This window comes from Scophthalmus maximus, chromosome 21 (assembly GCF_022379125.1).
Source record: "Scophthalmus maximus strain ysfricsl-2021 chromosome 21, ASM2237912v1, whole genome shotgun sequence".
Taxonomy (NCBI): Eukaryota; Metazoa; Chordata; class Actinopteri; order Pleuronectiformes; family Scophthalmidae; genus Scophthalmus; species Scophthalmus maximus.
Genome location: NC_061535.1, coordinates 14,263,616 through 14,284,714, shown reverse-complemented (window position 1 = coordinate 14,284,714; position 21,099 = coordinate 14,263,616). Strand labels below are relative to the sequence as shown.

General features: G+C 43.1%; 1 protein-coding gene across 3 annotated transcripts in view; it reads left to right on the top strand.

Moving 5' to 3' along the window:
* Nucleotides 1-21,099, top strand: part of drosha (drosha ribonuclease III) — a 184,386-nt gene that overhangs the window by 50,361 nt on the left and 112,926 nt on the right. For all 3 annotated transcript variants that reach the window (XM_035618640.2, XM_047329704.1, XM_047329705.1), the window contains exon 5: nucleotides 18,313-18,412. The gene's annotated coding sequence lies outside the window, so the exon portion shown is untranslated. The remainder of the gene's footprint in view (nucleotides 1-18,312; nucleotides 18,413-21,099) is intronic.

Here is a 21,099-nt window from a genome sequence, read left to right as displayed (position 1 = left end):
CCATAATCATTCACCGAGTCCAGAACCTTCTCTAATTGTCCCTCGGCAGGCATACGAGTTTAAAAAGAAGAAGAAGAAGCAAACCCCCACAGTCACGGAGCCGTCAAGAGGAGCCCCGAGTAAATACAGCGAGCCATCACCATGGCTCCTTACACAGCCCATTATTTACGGCCTTGCTGATGCCCTTGCCTGGGATTGCTTCTTTTGTAGCCCTGCTCTCGATCACTGAGTTAAGTCATGATCCAGCTGGGTTGTGTATTTTTTATTTTTTTTCCAGGAGCCGCTGGCCTCTGAACACACTAACCCAGACCGTAGTATTTCACGCTGACGTGTCGCCACCGCCGCTGTAATCAGGGGCTCGGCGGCATCGGGCAGCCGGCGCCAGAGCTGGTCCTTCATCTCGACACACTCGGCATTTGAATACGAGCTTTGAACAAACACATTTTTGAAATTCAAATGCATGAAAGAAAAAAAAACACCTGGTCTTTGGCACTTGTCAATTATAATTCAGCCCAGAGGCTCATTAGTAAAATTACTTCTCCTAACAGGGATGAAAGGACATTTTCATAAAAACACCATCATGTTACAAACACAGCAGGTCGCTGGGCCTCGACAAGAAGCTCGCAACAGGTGGAAAAACCTTTGTGCGTCAGAAATGAATTATTTGCACAAAGACCATCAGATGTAGATCAGAGGGTCGGGACAAAAACTAACATTACACAGATCGGTTTCTCTGTCAGCCAGTCATAAGTTTTCATAACTTTTAAGTTCAAGCAAAGGAATCCTAACAAATGAGTAATGAGGTATTCTGCATGTTTTAAAAGGTCTGTTAGACTCACGGATAATATATATATATATATTTTTTAGAATAATATTTTGGCAGGAAAGTATTTTCTTCCTCTTTGTTTTTTTGCTGACACTTGCCTCGTACAGCGGTTACTGAGTTTCTCAGTGCCGCAGCGAAGACCTGCAACTTTGTTTGAGGTGTTTTCACTGGTGAGGTGTCACATCTCTCCGGGAGTCTTAATTAGTAGTTTTATAAAACGCAGGTGCACTAGAAAATGTCAGCCAGTGTCGCCTGGAGTAAAGTGTGGTAGAAAAAATGCCATAGACGGTGATGGAATCTGTAGTAAACAAAAGTCCCGATACAAGAACTAAGAGGCAAAAACTTTGTTCAGCGCTAAGTGTTGATAGGGGTTCGACTTTAGTTATTATTACATCATTAAATCAAAACTGAAGGAAACCAATGATGGTAGCTAATAAAATAGAACACGGACACAAGAATTATAGGACTATTTGGACTGAGAGTTTGACAAATCTGGATATCTTTTTTTCCCTTGTAGATGAACTTACGCTGTAAGATCCTTTCCAACAAAGACTTTCGTTTTTGAACAGCTTCAGACAAATAGTTTGACACTTAATTCACTTCACGTTATCTGCCTGCCAACGGCTAAAAAAAACAACCAGCGAAACAAAGACCTGAATATAAAGAAGAGGACAAAATGATGACTCCGTCGAATGAAAAACTTGAAGCCTTGTTAAGTAAAAAGATTCAAGATTTGAAGTAATCCGAGATTTAAAGTGATCGTGATGATCCTCTTCAACCTGGTGAGAAATGTTGTGTTGGGTTGTTAAGTTCCCTCTTTTCCCTCTGAGTTGACTGCCAATTGAAAGTTGAACAATGTGAGGAATAATTGCCCACTTGAAGTTGCACATTTTCCCCTCTTCGTCTTGAGGAGACGGGAGCCTTCTCGAAGGTAAAGGGAAGACGAGGGGTAATTAACAAAGAAGGTCGGAGGCTGCGGGCAAACACCTCTTGCATAGTCGATGAACATCAAGCCTGAGATCTCTTGGGTCGAGCCGGGTGTGATTCTCAGCGAGGGGCTCGCCGTGTAATTGGAGTGGAGAGGGTCACAATGGTGGAAAAGTACTTATCGAGATCTGATTTAACATCCTACTTACTGCTGTGGAAGATGTTGGCGAACTTGAAGGTCATATTTGGGGTCGACTGAAACGCTTCGACCATTTAATAAGTCCCAGAGAGGGAAAAAGAGAAATCAGCCTAAATTAATGTCATTTCAACCTAATTATTAGACGCTAAAAAAATTGAAATATGTCAATTCTGATATGTTCAAACTCAAAGCTGCAGGACACAGCCGGCAGCAGAGAAGTTGGCGTACCGATTTTAGATCATGTGCCAAGTTTGTGGTTGAGCCGTCATGTGCAAACTGCTGTTCGTAGAGTTTCATTTTTTAAAATTCAGAATCCAAACCTTCAAAGTAACTATGAACTGTCGCCGTCAAATCATTTATGATTTTAATAAACTAATTGTAAAAAAAAGGAAAATTTATTATAATTTCCAGCAAAGACATCAAATTGTACTGTTACTTTACAGTACTAAAAAAAAACATTACAAACATTACTGTGATGGAGGAAGTATTCTGACCCTTTGAAGTATTGGAATTACAAGTAGTAAACGCTGCTGGGAATAAAATGACTTAACTCTAAGCATCAAAAGGACGATACAGTTGGATCCCCATTAGCTTCCCACAGTAATAACCAAACATCGGCTAATGTATGATGTCGGACTGACACACAGCCTCAGGCCGGACTCAATCGAGCGTGACTCCTACCACTGAGAAACTCATGCGACTGAGCACTGGTTAAAAATATTAACAGAATCTAAAAGCATATTCTTAATGAAAAAAATAATGATTTGAAGAAGAAAAAAAAATCAATGCCAAACTAATCACTTCGAAGATCCCAGGTCGTCATCTGCTACAAAGCCTGAGTCACATTTTCCTGTCATTTGAGCTGCACTTAATATAAGAACGACTGTGATTTTGGGACAATTAAATGCAATTTCCTACAAAGTAGAGTGACCTGGTTTTTGACATGGCAGTTGGAAACTACTACTTGAAGGTGGCAGGGTTTGTATTTTTTATAAACTTTTCATTGTCTATACTTTTTCACACATTATGTCTTCAGGCAGATCTGATCTTCCTCCGTCTGTCCTGAGTTTGCTGCCGTCGGTGGTGAATCTATTAACTTTTGACTCTTGTCAGAAAATGACAACTGTCTTTCATTAATTCCTTAAACTAATTCCTTCTTTTTCCCTGGCCATTTTCCAGCAGGGTGAAATTGGGTGACAAAGTCATTTTGCTAAGTGAGAGTAATTTCAACTGACTTAAAAAAAGAAAGTAATGTGCGGTCATTATTTCCTCCTGCATCCTTCCTGTCTTGTGGTATTGAAAGAGAGTGGTTGGAGACAAGTATTTTTACTTTACTAATAAGTAATTAATATTGAATGAATTTGAAAATATTTGAATGATTTATATGCTGTGGTGCTATTTTTGTTTCGGGAAGTTATGTTATTTATAGCATAGGTTATCGAGACACTTGGACCAGTCTCATGGGAATATTAATTACACTCCTTATAGCCTTATAAAAATAACTCCGTGTCCTTAAAGAAGTCTGGACTGCACCGTTAAAGAGTCTGGCCAAGAAGGGCACCACTGAAATTATGAGTTTTTAAAAATGTTCTTAGAATCAGTTTCATTTTGTTTTCCCGTCACCACAACTGTCATCGGATCGAAAAATATCTTTGAATCGAATTTCATCTCCATGAAATGTTCCGTGCCAAGTCGGAAAGTTAGGGCCCTACCTACCTTGTTTTGTCCGGACCTTCGGACTTTTCAGTTTGGTACGAACCAAAATTGCATGTGTGAAAGGTCCCCGGTTCCTTGGAGGAAGTTGAGACAACTAGCTACCATGGAAGAAGAAAAAGAACAGGAAAGAAAAGGCTACCCACCAAATTGACAATACACCTAACGTCAAAGGCCGTGGCTCACTCAGAGCAAGCACTCCACTAAGTAAACCATAAAGTAGTAGGCGTATTAGCATCTTTTCAATAGGATGGCCACAAATAAATGGAAAAACCCTCTAGAAATACTTTGGGTAACACAAAAGTACTTTGTGCAGGAAGCCAGAGCAGAAAAGTTTTTTTCCCCATTTTGCTTTGGTGGAGTTTGACCTGCCCACACAGAGTCCTGACCTCAATCCCATCCTGCCCCTTTGGGGATGAACTGCAACAACCGACAGTGAGGCCAGACCTCATCACTGACACTCCTGTACCTGGAGGGGAACAAATCCATTACTTCACAAAGCACTACATTCATCTACAAGGCTCCTTTGTTACAAGAACCTGATATTGTTTGGTCCACACACACACACACACACACACACACACACACTCACACACTCACACTGAGAGCAATGTGGGGTTTAGTGTCAAGCTCAAGGATCCTTTGACCCCTGCAATTAATGGCTCAGCTCACGACCACCTGAGATGCAGCCTCCACTGCAGAGTCCTGCCTCCAACATCTGGTGGAAAGCCCTGAAACCAGAGGCGCGTAGGCTGATGCTGGAATGAGTGTAGGATTTGGGGATCCACATACTTTCGGCCAAATAACTCATCAAGGTGTGGACTTGTTTTCGTGTAGGTAATTCAGGATTAAAATGTGAGAACAGCTTATTAAAGCTGCTCTAAAGTATCTCAAGGTTTTAATACGAAAGGGAAACCTACAAAGGAGTACAAGCCAACTAATTAGGGTTGAGATCCTCCCGATGTCACTGGCGTCCGCGTCCGATAGAGAATGGACGGATATTCTCTGATGGGTTTACTCGCACCAGTAACTCTAAATTTTTGCGATTGACACAACGCAAAAATTACTTCCCATTGGGTGTGAACACGGCATTAGTTTTTTGGCTACCATTTTTTTTCCTGGTGGATGGAACTTTCTCCCTTGATATTCATTACACATCTGATCCGATTTTTTCAGGGAACGACCCACCTCCCCTGCACATTATATCATCTTTACAATTTCTTAATGTCCCTGAAAAGGAATCACGACAGAGGAGTACAAAATTTATAACAAAGTTTGTGATTCTTCCTCTGAGCTCATGTGGGAACAGGAAGTTAAACTGTTTACAACTACTTTGTTATCATTACCACAATCTACAGTGTAATATTACAGTATAGAACAACTTAACTTAAAGTGCACTGTTCTAATCATTTTAATATATCTCCGATACAACAACGGCAATACAACTGAGAAACAAAGCACAAACAATTAAATTCATATCAGCCCTGACACACTCTGATGGCATCATGAAAAATGTTTCCAATTCTTTTTTCTTTCTTTTAATTCCCAGAATGCCTCATTTCAAGTGTTATAATATTTAATCATGTATATAATCGATACACTAATCCTCTCATCTTGCCACAAATAAATTCATGTGACTTTATGCTCGATGGCAGCTGTAAAGGGAATTAAAATAATGAAACTTCTATCCTGTTTGGCCCATATTCTTATGATCAATTGATCACACTGTCTGGGCAACTTCGCCGCACACGTGGGGTGAAATTAAATTGGGTTTGTCTCCAACTGAAACTGGTTGTTTAATTTTGTAGTTGGCTTGAATCAAGATTGCCCCCATTTGATCCATGGCGAGCTTTCAAAAGCGCTAACCTCCCAGGTCATTGTGATTTACTGAGCTTTGATTACTGGAGTTGTCTGATTTCTGCCTCCAACCCACTTGAGACCTGGTTGGACCTGCAGCGCCTCTGAGTGCTCATTACATTTTTGTGGGTTCCTGTTCATCTCGTATCTGAAGGTGACTGGTGTTTTATGGAGTTACTTTATAAGCATTAATATATTTAATTTAGTCACTCCTCTGGTCTGAGAAGCAGACAGGCCTTCATTTTTGATTTCTTGTGTTTCATACTTCATCCTCCTTTCTTGAATACATTTGAAAAGAGCACTCTTGTTCAAACACTTGGTTTATGTTATTGGTCGAAGGCTCGAGTCCAGATTATTGCTCACGATATTGTTTTGGCGACTTCCATTTTTAGTCTGGACCGGTGGTATCCGTAGTCATCGCTCATTTGCTGGAACTCGTGACGAGAATATAAACAAAAACGAGAGCTAACATCGGGGTTCCTTCCTTGGGCTCGAGGCGGCTCTTGGTGAGCGAAGGAATGTTTGATGTTGAACTCTAGATTTCTTAACAGCTGTTGATGCTAACGTTGTTGCCAACTGTTAGATTCGCCTTGTTTTGGTTTTTTTCAACCCAGATTTTTGTTGTTAATGTTTGCTTAAGTCTTTCTTCTGCAAACTCTGGCATTTTTTCTCTCTCTCACTGTGTCATGAAGTCGTATCATGTCCGAGCTTCCTGACTCTCAGCGGGGCCGCAGGATTCATCTGCTCTTAACTCGCCGCCGACCTCGCCACAGCCGCCAGCGTCCTGCGGTCGCCCACTGTTGCTGGTCCTGTCCACGCTCCACCGGTCCGTTTGTTTCATTACATCCCTCAGCCATGTTGAGACCCCCTATAGCGGCCCACTCCCAAACACTCATACTGATATATCTGCCTAAAGATAGAAAACCTGCATGGACCAACACTTGTTATGCTGTGGAAAGCTTCTGTGTGATCTCTTCGAGGAAGGGAAATATATTAGAGGCTCTGCCACTGAGATAAAAAGCCCCTTTACTAACTGAATCTAATGCTCCTAATTGGACCCAGAGCATAATATAGCATAATGGGCACTGGCACAGATGCTAACAAGACTTAAATGCTAGCCCAGTCTGCTGGAGACAGTAAGTTGGTGTGATTTATGCTCTCAATGCAGGTTTTTATTTCTTTATCGTAGTGCCTGTTGATTATGCTTTATCTTGCGCATGAAAAGGGAAATGACAAGAAAGCCATGTGCCTCCTGTAATGACATCTTTCTATGAGCTTGGTGAGGAGATGGATAATAGACTTGGACCCATAAAATAGCCTTTAAATTCAGAGATAATTCAGCCCTGTGCAGGTTTATGAAGCAGCGTATAGATCTCGTCTCCAGGACTCACCTCGCAACACACTAAGCTCAAAGGAAAAGTTTTTAAAAAGTGAAATGACAAATTGTCAGCTTTACATTTAGTTTTTTTGTGCAGATTAAACAAGCAAAATTCTGTTAATCAGTCAGTAGGTGGGTCTTACTTCAGAGCCTGGCTAGCTGTTTGCGTTCGGTCCCAGTGTTTATGCTAAGCTAAGCAGCTAGGCCACATTTCCCTTTAAACTAGCCTCAGTTTGTGGTTCTCATGAACTGTGATTATGTGAAGTGTGAATGTATTCTATTCCCCTTTCTGGACAAAAATAAGTATAGAAGGAGCATATCTGAGATTTGTCCCCGTCACCAGCCCCCCGACTGATGCCGTGGACCTGCGCGGCGTGATATTTACAGGTGCCTGTTGAAACCCAGGCCGCGTAATGAGCGGTTACACAACACAGCGGGACCGGAATAGCTCGGCAGCTGGAGACGCAGTTGTAGTGTGGGGGGTTAATGCTATCGGAGGAAGACAACCAGCTGTGCATGCCACCATCTCCAACAACTAATTTTAGTAGAAGCATGTATTTAGATCTTCATTGTCTCGTTGAATTTATTATTATTATTTTCTTTAAAGGTAATTTTGTGATGGAAAAACAAAACAATTTAAACTAGAAGGAATAAGCTGGGGGCAGCAATAAGTAGAAATCAAAACCTCTTATGAACAAAAAGATCAAGTCAGAATTCGATCTGCAACAGCAACAACAAAAATCCCCCTCTGCATCGCAACAAGGGAGAAGATTTCTTTGTCGACTTGCAAAAAGGTAATTTCTTTGAAATGAACTAGGAACTGTTATTGTTGAAAGAGGCGTCATTAAGCCTTTTCAGACATATCATCTTGCATTTCTGTCTTCTATTTGGAGAATAATGGTTTTTGTAGGTTATATAAAAATTGCTTCCCTCCCCAATAAGCTTTGAAATCTTTTCTCTCGCACGTAGGTTGAAAGAGGGTAATTTTACAGGAGAGCCATGCCAGCTGCCTTTATTCAGGTAATTAATGCTTTCACTTTTTTTTGCTGATGAGCTCCCGCGGTCACAAATGCGCGAGGCACAGACACAACACGCTGCCAGTTACATTAGTTTCTCCACCATTTCAGATTGTTTGCCCTTTATAAACTTTTTTTTTTTTTTGCTCTTCACAGATGCTCCGAACAAATAAATATATATATATATATATATTTATATATATATATATACAAACACAGAAATATTGTTTATCACACGAGCACCAGCTGAGTTCTGTGCAGCTATTGGAACACTGGAAAACACTGTCTTCAGATCAGCTCCCAAATCAGAGTCTGAACAAATCCTGTGAGAAAGACATGAGAAAAGCTTCAGATATATGAAACTGTTTCTGCAAAAAGTTTTTCTAACATAGATCCTTAAAACAAGCGCATACATCCACCAAGGCTGACTCGCCTTGGTAAATAAAAGAATTCCCAGTACAATCCCTTTATCCGGATCCGCTTCAGAATGTTATGGTTTCTTCCTTACCATAGTCACCGGGTCCGCAAAATGAAGCCTGTGGCCTGTCTTCTCTGTACTGACCAGCAGAGGGTGACTCTACTGGTTGTTTTTCTAGAAGTCTATGAGAAAATGACTTCTCACTTGATTTATAACGTCAGTAAACATTTTCCAGCAAAATAGAAGATTAAGCAACGTATACATTGGAGCGTGGATACAGCATGATTGACAGCTGGTACCGTCCAATCAGTGCATGGTAGCGGGTGTAGGTTAGCTCTCAGTCAGACCCCTCCCCCATCATACGTCAGAAAGGCGCAATGACTTTAGCAGAGGTGAATATCTGTCGACAATCGCTACCACTCAGGGTCCAACCCCATGTTAATGGACATATTATATATAATGTTGTTGTTATTATCTTATATTTGTTTGCATTTCGGGCAAATTAGCATCATTAGCGATCCCTGTTTTCAGTCTAACCATGGATGCACGACTGTCACTGGATTATTCTGATTCTGAAGAAAACATAGAAACATGATGATTCTCAGGTAAATTCTGGAGCCTGTTTTAATATGATTCTTAAGTGGATGTATACATGGATTTAATGTCCTTTTATTATTTGTGATTAACTGCACACAGTCATAATGAAGAATATGGAGACCCGCAATGACTCGTATCTCGAAACAGAAATTATTTTCCCTTTTTTCCAGTTGCAAATAATATAATTAATTACTATTTTAATTCTGGCAATAAATGCAAAAGTGAATTTCTGCTTGTGGCAATATTTAGATTTATCAGAGCAGCTTGGAAATACAGCCCAAAAACACCCACCCTTGTCTCCTGAAAGAACTCAAGTGTCAAAGAGTCGGATAAAATCAAGAGCAGTTATTGAGGATCCGTCAGAGTAAATGTGTTTAAGACGAGACGGAAACGCCTGCTCTGGACTATATTCCCCCGGTTTAAACTTTGCCTTGTCTTCAGACGTCTGATGTCTGAGACGATGAAGGCATAACAAATTATGTCTGTCCGAGCTCGGGGGGGGGGGGGGGGTGGCACATTGATGGAAGAACAGGATGTGATCAAGCAAAGGCGGATGTCTGCTGTAAAGCAATGTGCCCCGCAGCAGCCGTGGCCACGATAAACTCAGAATCGATTGTGACACGCGATTCTGCTGTTTATTTGCATTTAGATAGTTTCATCCGCTCTGCAAAGTTGATTCTGACGCGTTGTGGGCTTGTCTTCCCCATGTAAGAACATTAAAGGACATTTCCCCACGTCTCGTGAAAGAGAGCAAGATAAGGATTTTGTGCAGAATTATGCAAAGATATGTCAGGTGCCGCGGGATTACCATACAAGTGCGTGTTGCTTGATGCAAATTAAAAGCCAACGACGAGGCGTCAGCCGCCATTAGAGGTGAGCTTTTTAACAAGAAAACGCGCTCTCGCAGATCAATGCTGCCGAGATACCAAAAAAAGGTGTCATGTTCCCTGCTATAACGGCTAGCATCGGATTCTCCAGAACAGCTCGACGACGTCTCCTGCTGAGCCAGTGATATAAAACATCCGCTATATGATACCCCCTGAAAAAACAAGCCCATTCATCTGCCTCAGTCTGCCTCCCCCTCCTCACCTCGGGGTTTGTCCCTTTCTTCCGCCTCATTAATGATGTCAAAGTATGGATAACAGTGTGATTATTCCTGCCCGGCCAGACTGCTCTTTAGCGCCTGGATGTGTCATATCTTAAATGACTCTTGATTGCGGGGATTTAGCCCCGGAGGGAGCTAAAAGCCCATCGACTGCGTGGATCTTTTTTCATCACGGGCAGAGAGAGGGGAAAGAAAATGGCCCAGTGCTATTCATCAGGGGCGTTCAGACAAAGTGTATTTAACCACAAAATACAGGAAAAAAGGCGCCTGGCAAATAAGGACGGGGCAGAAAATTTCTCCCGCCTTGACAGACCTAAGTAGCCTATTACATGACGGTGAGGCTTTCATCTATTACTTCAAGGAGGTAGAGAAGATAATCACCGCTGTTATTGCCCCGTCTCATGTGCCCCTAGCCACCTATTACCCGGTGGCCTGCGGCAATCGCAGCCGAACACACAGAGAGACGAGGCTCTCGTTGTGGCGTCACTCGACGAGGAGGAGGGAATTTGAGAGGGTTTTAAATCCAAAGACATTGTGTTTGTCGCCTGCGACGTTGTTTGTCATGAGAGCTTCCTCATGCGTAAAATATAAGATTAAGAGCAAGCCGTCACCCCGAATTCTCCCAAACACCTCATCATCCTCCATCATCGAGTGGTTAACGAGAGCGGGAACTGTCCTCGCCGCCGCCGTCCAGCTACGCCGCTTGTCCCCTATCTCCCGCTCCACTCGTGTTCCAAAGACACTGAGATATGCGACGGGGATCATTTATTGGGTCATTAGTTCCACTAATCAGCTCTCTAATTACAGGCCATTAAAGCGGGTGTCTGATGTATCTCCTTGGACACGATGCACTCTTGACACTTTGTCTCCCACAAACAAGCAGCTGCCCCGTGGCTGGACGTCAGAGGCGTTGACCTCCGGATGAGTTTCTGTTTTTCAGACAAATGAATCTCGGTGTGCTCGTCTCCACTTTCTGCAGTCGTACAAACATGAGGCTGACATATCCCGGAGCTACTGGGCAGTGGAGGTATCGAGGTACCGCCCACACATGCGACCAATCGCGAGTCAGTCTGCGCTGTCAATCATGGTGTCTCAGCACGTTGTTATAGAATCAAATAACTAATTAAAACAAAACTGATCAGAAACATGAACATAGACTGTATCTACTGGTTATTAATCATGACCATGTGTTGGTGGAAGTGCAAGATGGAACACACCTACCAACTGGTGTGATTATCAAAGTTCAGAAGTTTATGTAAAGGAGCGAAGATAAGTCCGTCATGCTTAACTGAAGTTACGAGAAGTAGAATTAATCGGATTCCTTTGGGCTGCCCCCTGCTGACAAAACCTCTAACCTGGTGATTGCTGACAGGTGATCAAACTTCCTAAACATTTTGTGTTTCGGCACTTTTGCCCAAAAAGCCCGGCTTCTCAGAGATAAAAAAATAATACAAGATTTCCGAGTAAAAGTGAGAAACTATTAAACTACTGCTTCCTTCGCTCTAAAATTCCGTACAGATTTTGTGCAACATAAGACATAGTGGAATGTATCCATGATCCCCTGACTTCTCAGTCTTCGCTGCCTCTGCATCGTGGAATGGTCAAATTTATTTATATTCGAATATGGACAGAACAGATTCCTTCTTATATTATTTTAAGTTTTAGAAACGAAAATAAAACAGAATACTAAAAGAAAAATAGACCCGTGGATGAAAATGTGCAGCAAGTAAAGGATGTGAAGGTTAGAGCTGCAACAACACCGAGGTTCAGTGACAATGTGCAGTATTATACGTCCATATTCTTTTTTTGGACACGGGTCATTCCGTATTTCATGAATCTGGCAAAAGCAGTTGGTAAGTCATTTGCAGAGGCAGATTATCTGTGGGGTGATACAGCAGATGGTGCTTTCTGAAAGGGATGGATAGAGGAATAATAAGTAGGATATTGTTGTTTATAGACTCATGGGTCAGGGTGAGTTCATACCAAACTGATGCTCATACTGCAAAACCCAAGTACGCAGCGGGAATCTCTTTTTCTTCCACATAATTCAATTTCGCGTGACACTGCTCGACTCGTCTTCAGCCATTCATTCGTGCCGGAGCGAGAGCAGATGGGTTCTAGGTGAGCAGCTCTGACTCAGAGGCTGACAGACGCTCTTATCGTCCCAGCGATCCTATTACAATTAGAGGAGGACACTCAACAATGTCAATATAATTAATTCAATTATTAAAGAGCCCGAGGCGCAGTCGGAAGGATATGAAAATGACAAAAGACTTCCAGAATGAAGGGCTGCGCTGCACGCAGCACCGCCAGAGCTCCAGGAGCTTTTTCCTTTTTTTAAATCCAGTGATATTTTGAAAGTTTCCAACAGGTTGATTGTTTTTTAAATGCCAAGAGAGCGACGTCATCTCAGGGGATCAGACAGCCCAAGGAGGAGTTTTCACTCAGAATTCATAATTACACGAGCGTGCACGACATGGATTTTTGAAAGCCTTTCCCAGTATTCTTCATGCTGAGTATGGAGAATATTCATTCTTGAATATATTAATTTTTTAAAACACATTCTTTGTTGCAAAACACAAAACATTTCTCCATCACAGGAATAATTTCCTTTGTCACCACTCAGAGCTTTTGCTGTACAAGTTTATACCATTTAATCATCTACGTTTATATAGTTGCATTGTGGGAAATCTTGAAAGTCAATGGACAAGGCTGTGATGCAGTGATACATTTAGTTTGTTGTTTTATTGTTCAACGGCAATAACTGACATTTGCATCTAGTTATTTCATCAATAAATTAACAATGCAGTCGCCACCTAAACTTATCTCATATTCGCTTAGCTTAGCTCAGTTATACCAAGGCAACAAAGTGAGGCTCTAGCAGCAGAACCTCCTGTTGCTCTTGTGCACCAAATTATCTCTCGGTGCTCGAACCATTCCTGCTCAGGATTCTTGAGATGTCTCGCAAGTGGAACCTCTGTAATTAAGAAGGCGTCATCATCATCATCATCATCAGAGGGCGGCGCTGGGGTCAGCGAGGTTCCCCGCTTGAAAATCTTCCAGCTCTGAATCAACTTTTTGAACTAACTTTTGGTCAAATTCGACCACCGTGACGTCACACCCGTTGGTTTGTGAGCTCCAGAAGTTCCAGAAAATGTCTGGAGCAACACTCCCGGATATTTGCGTTCAACATACAACCCCTACGGAAGAATTTCAGTAAACCTGTGGATCAGTGCTGGTCTGAAAGCAGCTCTGAGATGCTCCAGCTGTGAAGAATGTGGCGGTGATGTGGGGGTTCATACCTCAGCTTTTTTCTTACCGCAGCTCGAATATCTCTTTTCCAAATCAAGTCATTTACGAACAGTGTGGGACCGACGCCAGGGCTCAGCACCAGACGCGTCCTTGAAGGAGGAAATAAAGAGGGGAATCAGTGCTGCATTGGGTAAACCCGCCCATACATATTCAACATGTTTAGTGTGGAAATCTGTGTATTGATCAGACTGCCTGACCCCCTCAATCCCCTCTGGCTCTGTTCGCAGCTTATGCTTTGCAATAAGCGCGAATGAAAACAGGGCTTCGCCTCCTGTGAAATTCCCTCCTTCCTTCCTCGGAATCAAGCTCCCACCAGCTTAACAAAAGAGAGAGCCTCGGCAGCTCGAGCATCACCACCTTTGTGTTCAGGGCCCTATTCGACAGGGGTGGTGCCAAATCGGGTCACCGCGAAGAGACGCTGCTTTCAGGGGGGAATAATGGAAACGATCGCACTTTTCTGCGCGCACAGCCGCCGCCGACAAGAGCCGGGGAAAATATGCCGCCCCCTCCGCATTCAGATAAGACGGGATAAAATGCTCCAGAGATCACTGTAAACCAAGATGTTTACCCGTGAATTTATCTGACGGTGAATATGTGTTGGAGCTAAGGAGAGATGACTGAGGTGGCAATCTCTGATTCGCGCATAATCCGTGGCTGCACCAAGTTTCAGGGTATTAACATATATGAATTTATACAGCTTCTTTCAAAATCTGCTTCTTTGTAAACAACTGGTGCCAGTGGGAAGGTAAACATTCATGTTTGCCGTCTTGCGATTTCTACGTTTTTGAGTCGAGTGGCTTTGTCACCACAGTGACATCTAGTGATCTACGAGCAGGTTTGCGGTTTTACTCTCGTCTAGAGACGTGTTGAATAAAGTGTGAGCAGCCTTATTTTTTTCGGAATGTAATATTATATAAATCAGGCTTCATGGCATAGAAAGGATTAAAAGTGGATAGTTTGGTGCATGTAAGAGGAGATTCATGGCTCAGTGAATGAGAAAAAAAAATAGTTTTGAGGAATCGGCCTCGAAAGAATTGTATTGTTATTGAAATCACAGACAGACAAAGTGAAGCAAAATAACATCGGAATGTGTGTCTGGATGTTTTCTCTCTCCACTAGTCTGAAAGAAAACATATGGAAGCAAACCAATTTTAAAATTGAGAGGAAAAAAATAATGTTTTTTGCAGTTTCGCCTTCAGTAGGAAAAGAAGAGGAGTCAGGAAGCATTAGAAGAAGTGAGTAAGAAAAATGAAAAAGAACCTGCTGCGTATAAAGTAAAGTCTGTCCAAACCTTCAGTTCGCTCTAGGGCTGCAACTAACGTTCATTTAAATCATCAGTAAATCTATTGATTATTTTCTCGATTAATCGATTAGTTGTTTGATCCATAAAATGGACAAAATGTCAATCGTGTTTTCCAAACCCTCAAGATTTTGTTTCGTCCACGCACCAAAGATATTCAGTGTACTGTCACAGAGGGGCAAAGATACCAGAACATATTCACATTTAAGAAGATGAAATCAAATTTTTCTTGACTTTTTTTTGTAATAAAAACTGCCTGAACCGAATAATCGATTATAAAACACAAAGAGGTTTGATGAGTCAAGGTGCTGAGTTCATATAGATCTGTGAATACTAAATGAGGCAAAGATGTAGAGTTGTGTTTGAGACACATTTATATGGCCGGTCGAGTTGTGTAGCGGAACTGGAAGATTACTGGATCAATGAGATATCATCCCTACATCCCTACCCAATCGATAACGTACTGCAGGAGACGATCACAGTTCTGTGTTTTTTTCTTTCTTGGGTGTACCACCTTCCAAAAAAGCTGCAAGATAAAACGTTATTGATTTTATGATTCGGTTGGATGTGGGAGTCAAGAAACTATCCTTCCATGGAGTTTAAATAAACCGACGCACGCTCTCTCTCTTCATAAAATATAAAAAACTGTCTGTGCGTTCAGAAGGTGGGGTTGGATCTGTGACAGTTGATCAACAAGTGAGGATGAGAGACTGTCGTTAACGCCAAAGCCTGAGCCAAGTGCAATATGCAGGAGTAACAGTTGGGACTGGGCCCAAGCCCAAGGTCCTTTGTTATGAAAAAAAGGAATATTTCAGCTACAAAGGTTGATAAAATATCTCTCAAATAAATCAAATTACTGTTTACGTTGTTTGTCCAATTTCACCAGACTTCCTGCTTTTGCCTCTTAAAAGTATTCAAGCTTTGTCGTGCTCCTCTTATCCTTTACAAAGCAGCCTGATGCATTATAAACTGTGAGGGGGCTCAGATGAGTCAGCACTAAAAATAAAATCACCCTGGGACTCCTCTGGCAAACACGAGGTGTTTCTAAATCAGGTGAGTGAAACTAATCGCTCCATGTGGATATCGGGCATTTCATGGTTTCACTCACAAGCCAAGTCAGGGGATCGTGAAATGAATCGCCGGCCTCTTGTCTGCTGCACTAAAGAGCGAGCTGAGCTGTAAAACAAGTGCTCCTCACCCTGACCCGTCCCGCTGCTCGCCGAATGACGGGGCGGGAATCGAGTACACGGTATCACCTGAAATGAGGATTCTCCGCGGGGGCCCGACCTCGCTGCACGACTCGGAGCCCGGTGATCCGAAAGGAACCTTCGAACTGGAGCTGCCGCTCCGCGTGGAGAGGAGCCCGTCAACGAGGATCAGGCTCCCGGGGTGGAATGTATTTGATCGTCTCCCCGTGGAGATGTGAGGGCAGAGTGCGCGGCAGAGGGACGATGTGTCGCAGCTGCCGTGAGAGCAGGTAGACCTCACGATACAAGTATGAATTCATGAAACATCAGGGTTAGGGTTTTATAAGCATACCGATGTGGAGCTACACCAAGTCCTCACACCTACTAACGATTGCCCTCTTTTCATACATAACCACAATCTTTGTTGTAGGTAATGATAAGTCGAATGTTTTAAACCTCGTCGGTGGTTGAAATATTAAGACGAAATGAGAATTTAAACATCTAGCTTTAAATTATCCAAACAGAACTTCCAGTAACCCCCTAACACTGTGAGGGTATGAATTTATATGCAGTAACTTTCACAAGTGTTTGTAAAGTCTGGTTGTTTTGTCACCCTGTTCCCAACTTCCTGATCCTTCTGCCTTTGTTCATGACTGCTGTCATTAGTCACTCAAGAGGACACTTGTGAGGAAACCAAAAAACAACTTTGGACATATCTTTGTTAAAATCTTCTGATGGGGAAGCAGAAAAAGGTTTTTCTTTATCTGTTTTGTCATCATGTCCATCTTTGGAAAAACTGCACATAAGAGAATTAGGATGTCATATCCAAATCTGGCGTGTACAGGTCATTTCTGATTGTTGATATTGGACCATATGAATAACACATATGAATATGAGCAGGTATAGAGGATAAACATTTGAAATGTAAGAATTTCCCGGTGGATGGATGGACACATTTTTGAGAAACTCATGCAGGTTATGGTGAGAATTCAAATCATTCCTGCCACAAAAATTAAAATCTGAAAGTGTTATTTTTTCAACACGTTTCTCTCAAGTCAAGATTCCAGATTCTTAAAAGACAAAGCAACAGTCCGAAGAGAATCTTCTCCTCTGAACACGACGGGGACGCTGCCGCTTGTTATTCTAACCAGGCTGTCGCTTGGCTATTTAGTACCTTTGATGATGAATAATGGGTTTTTGCCTACTAATATTTCTGTTGGTCACAGCTGGAAGGAAATTAATAAAATGGTGCAAAACCTTTAAAAAAAAAAATGCAATTGTTTATTTAGCTGAAGAGTTTCATCTCGTTTTTTTTAACCTGAGAGATACATCGCACGTTTAAAGGGTTTCCCGTCATCGACTTGTTCATATCCGGGTTAAACCTCCTCTGGTTTCAGCTGGACTTGGGGCTTTGCCTGATGCTTTCCCCCCCCCGCCTCTCCTTGGTAGGGGCTGGTCAGGGCGCTGGAGCCGTGGCTTACCTGGGTGGATTGCCTTGGACGGCAGCCTAATCATCTGGCCCCCAGTCAGACGCCGGCTGGGCCAAAGCCACGACACCACGACAGATGGGCCCTCAAAGGACCCACCGCATCTGCAGTGCTACAGGAAGATGAAGAGGAGGACGAGGGGGGTTCGGGGGGTAAAAGAGACAGGAACTAATTCCTCTCATCTTCCGATTTCACGCAAATGAGTGCAAGGGATGTTTATAACGAGCTGGCATCCAGCTTCTGGCGAGGTAAGCGGCGAGAGCTGAGTCACGGAACGCCACCGAGGCGTTTCACCGAGGACCAGAACAAACACCGCCGCCTCTCGTGTGCGAGCTGTCAATTAACAACGAGGAACTTTTAAATGATTTGAGGGAATACGAGTGGACGTCGGCGTATTGTAAACAGTCCTGATGTTGTTTGCTCGGCGCGGCTCGGAAAATTACTTATTTTCTTGTGGGCTTACGGAGTCGCTGGTGAGTTCCTCTCACACTCGGGATGACGAGAGAGAGAGAGATCCACAAATGAACAGGAAGTGAGAGTAAAGTCGGAGCTGAGAAGACTTTTATTTCCTGAAAAACTGCTGTGGACCATTGAGAGACATTTTTACTGAATATCAATCACATTCAGCAAATTACAACACTTTTTGTCTAATAACACAGAAATAATAACCATAAAAATGACAATAATCATCGCATCACATTCATACAGACACTCAATTTTCAAATTTAATTATACTGGCACTTTATTACAGTTCTTATGCGGTAGATCCCCTGATGTCTTACAACATTGATTCAAAGCAGATTTAATGTGGCAAAGAAGAATTTTGTTCTTTTTATTGGTTATTCATTTAGATGACTGCACTTTGCAGACATCTGTTTTCACTTGCACGTCTTTTTCTGTGCAGTGTCACTTCCTGGTATCGACTTATTCCGTATTATTTTGTACATTTTTTGATATTCATCTCACCTTGTCACAATTTTCTTTTGCCAGTTGCTGTTTCCAAGGCCAACAATGAACTCCCGACTTTTAATTCAACCAGAAAACGAAACATCTGAACATCGGGGCGAAGTTCGTTGATGAAGAAGAGCAGGTGAGATTATTGAAATCTTGATGGTTTCAACAGCTTTATCTATTAACTTAGCTTGTGTTTCGTTCTATACAAGAATACGGGGCGTTTTCGACTTTAATAGACATAAGAATAGACAATACACTCCTAGACACAAACATGCAGCCATCACGACGACTCCGCAGTGTGTCGTCTGTATTCATCGGCCTGCTGTCGGAGCTCGGCTCCGGACGACCAGCCTCCGTGTCTCCCCGCAGACGGACGCAGCTGCCGGCTGCTCAGCGCCACAGTGGGAGTTTCCTCAGGAAGCTGCACGGCGGCGGAATCGGGCGATTAACACCCGGCCTCTCCGGCGTGTTGACCGTCGTTTGCCTCTCCTCGTAGTTCATGCTGATGTGGCGCCAGGTGAGAGGATGCCCTTCGCCGATAAATTACATGGGAGCGCCAGAAATCACACGCTCTTGACTATTTTTCCTCCAACATTTAGCTAACAAAGCCTCGTAGTGAGTCGCTTCTACTGACTTTTTGCTCGTACATGCTCAGAGTTAGTCTTTGTTTTCTTCCCATGATTTGGCAGAGACGTCCCCAAAGTGCCACAGACGGCACAGAGCTAATATCCACACAAACGGCTCGATGAAAATCGAGCCTCTGTAAACTCTCATCAGAAACCGAACTCGCACAGAAGTATCTCCAGACTCTGTCGTCTGCAAGCGTCCATGTTTGTTTTCGTGGCATCCAAGCATGTTTTTTTATTTTATTTCCTTCTCAGCAGTGACGGTGAAAAAAAGCCTAAAGTGGAGTCGGCCCATAGGGGGAAGCATCCAGCGGTGTAAATGGTAATGATGATGGTTATGAGAACCTGGTATACAGCGGCGGCGGGCGGGCGGCAGATGACTCACCCAGATGGTTGAGAAGCTATAATCACTCTGTCTCCGAGTCAGAGCTGCCATCTTGGTTCGCTCATTGCCTCCATTTTGCTCCGCAACGCCTTCCTCGTGGAGCAATAGCGCCGTAAAAAAAGCTCAGTGCAGGACCCCGCTGCGTTGTCCGTGATTAGGCGTGTTAGGCTGGCAACAACGCGCCTGATAGCGATTACCTTCTGTGTTTTCTAATTTACACTCAGCTTGTGGCGTCGCTAAGTTCGAGTGCGTGAAAAAGGTTGAAAAACACACTTTGGGAGTTTTTTCGTGCCGAAAACCAGACGAACTGTGCCGAGTTTAATTCCTCCCTGATAACAGGCCACAAAAATCAGTCATTAGCTCCCAACGTGTGCACAGCTCCCGACTCCTATTGTCTTTGTCTCATTTAATGCTCGTCACGTGTGAAATGAACTATCAGGCCACCAAGAGCACTTATGATAAAAAATGATGGGGCAAAATCCTGAAATATGGCGCTTTATGGGAGCCGGAGCCTACTTCTACAAGGTTAATGAACTCTCACTAACTTTAATAGTCTGTTTTCCGACTCATGCATCTTCATAAAGCGCCCTTCCCCAAAGTCTGCAGGCGAGGGGTGCCATTTCAAGCAGCTGTGCCAGGCACAAAAAAATGAGAGGAGCCTCGTGATGAATCGCATCCAACCTTTCCAGTTTCTTCATTTCCCCCATTGTTCACCTCACCTGGCACACCGTCAGTGGAGTGCCTTCATTTCCCCCGATGCCTCTGGGTAAGGGAATGAAGAGAGAGTGCAAGGAGAACAAGGGACCGACTTCTGTAAGTTCCTAATGACCTGGACCAAAGGAGGGAGGGGGGGTGAGGGAGGGAGGGAGGGGAGGAGGCTTCCCAGGAGCGGCATTAAAAAGTGAGCAGAGCGAGCCGCCAAGGTGAGAGCTGGAGGCCTGCTCGCAGCTCCGCACACACAGAAACACTTCCTCTTTTTTTCCCAGCATGCATTGGAGTGTGTTGTCTGTCTGGGATTAATGAAACTGTCTCCGCTCTTCTACATGTGTTCAAAGATCTATGAGTGTGGTCTCGCTGCGTCTCTTTGTGGTCCTTTTGAAACTCTTCACAGTCGCTCTACGTCACTGTGGTTCTGTTCTGTCGTCTGTTTGCGTCTCTAGTTATTTTTCATAACTCTGAAGTTATTACTCATCCTTGTGGTAGTTTTGCTTTTCTCTTTGTAGTCAATATGCATGCTGTTGATCATATTCTGTCTTCTCATTGTGCATCCTTTGGTTGTCATTTTGTGCTTCTGTGCTCGTATCATCTCATCTTCCCCTTCCAGACATTTTTTGCCCGTTATGTCAGTTTTACATCTCTTCCTCGCCATTTTGCATCTGCTATGGTTTTTTTCATGCCCCCTTGTAGTCTTTTTGTGTCTCTTAGTGGTTGTTTTCATCCCTGTCTTTCCATTTGGCATCCTTTTTAGTAGTTCTGCGTCTCCTTGTAGTCTTTTTGCATCCCTTGTGCTAGTTTTACATCCCTTTCTTTTCATTTTGCGTCCTTTGTACCAGCTTTGTGTCTCCTCGTAGTCTATTTGCAACTCTTTGTTCATTTGGAAACTCGTTGTGGTTGTTTTACATCCCTTTCTTGCCATTTTGCATCCCTTTTTGGTTGTTGTGTCTGTTGTAGTTTTGTGTCTTTCTCGTAGTTTGACTGACGTTCCATCACGGTTGTTAACAGAACCCCTGCCGGTGTCCGACGAGCCCGTCCAGTGTTAAATCCTTCCGTGTTTTGAAAGTCATTCCACAAACCTTTATGTGAAGCAGCATT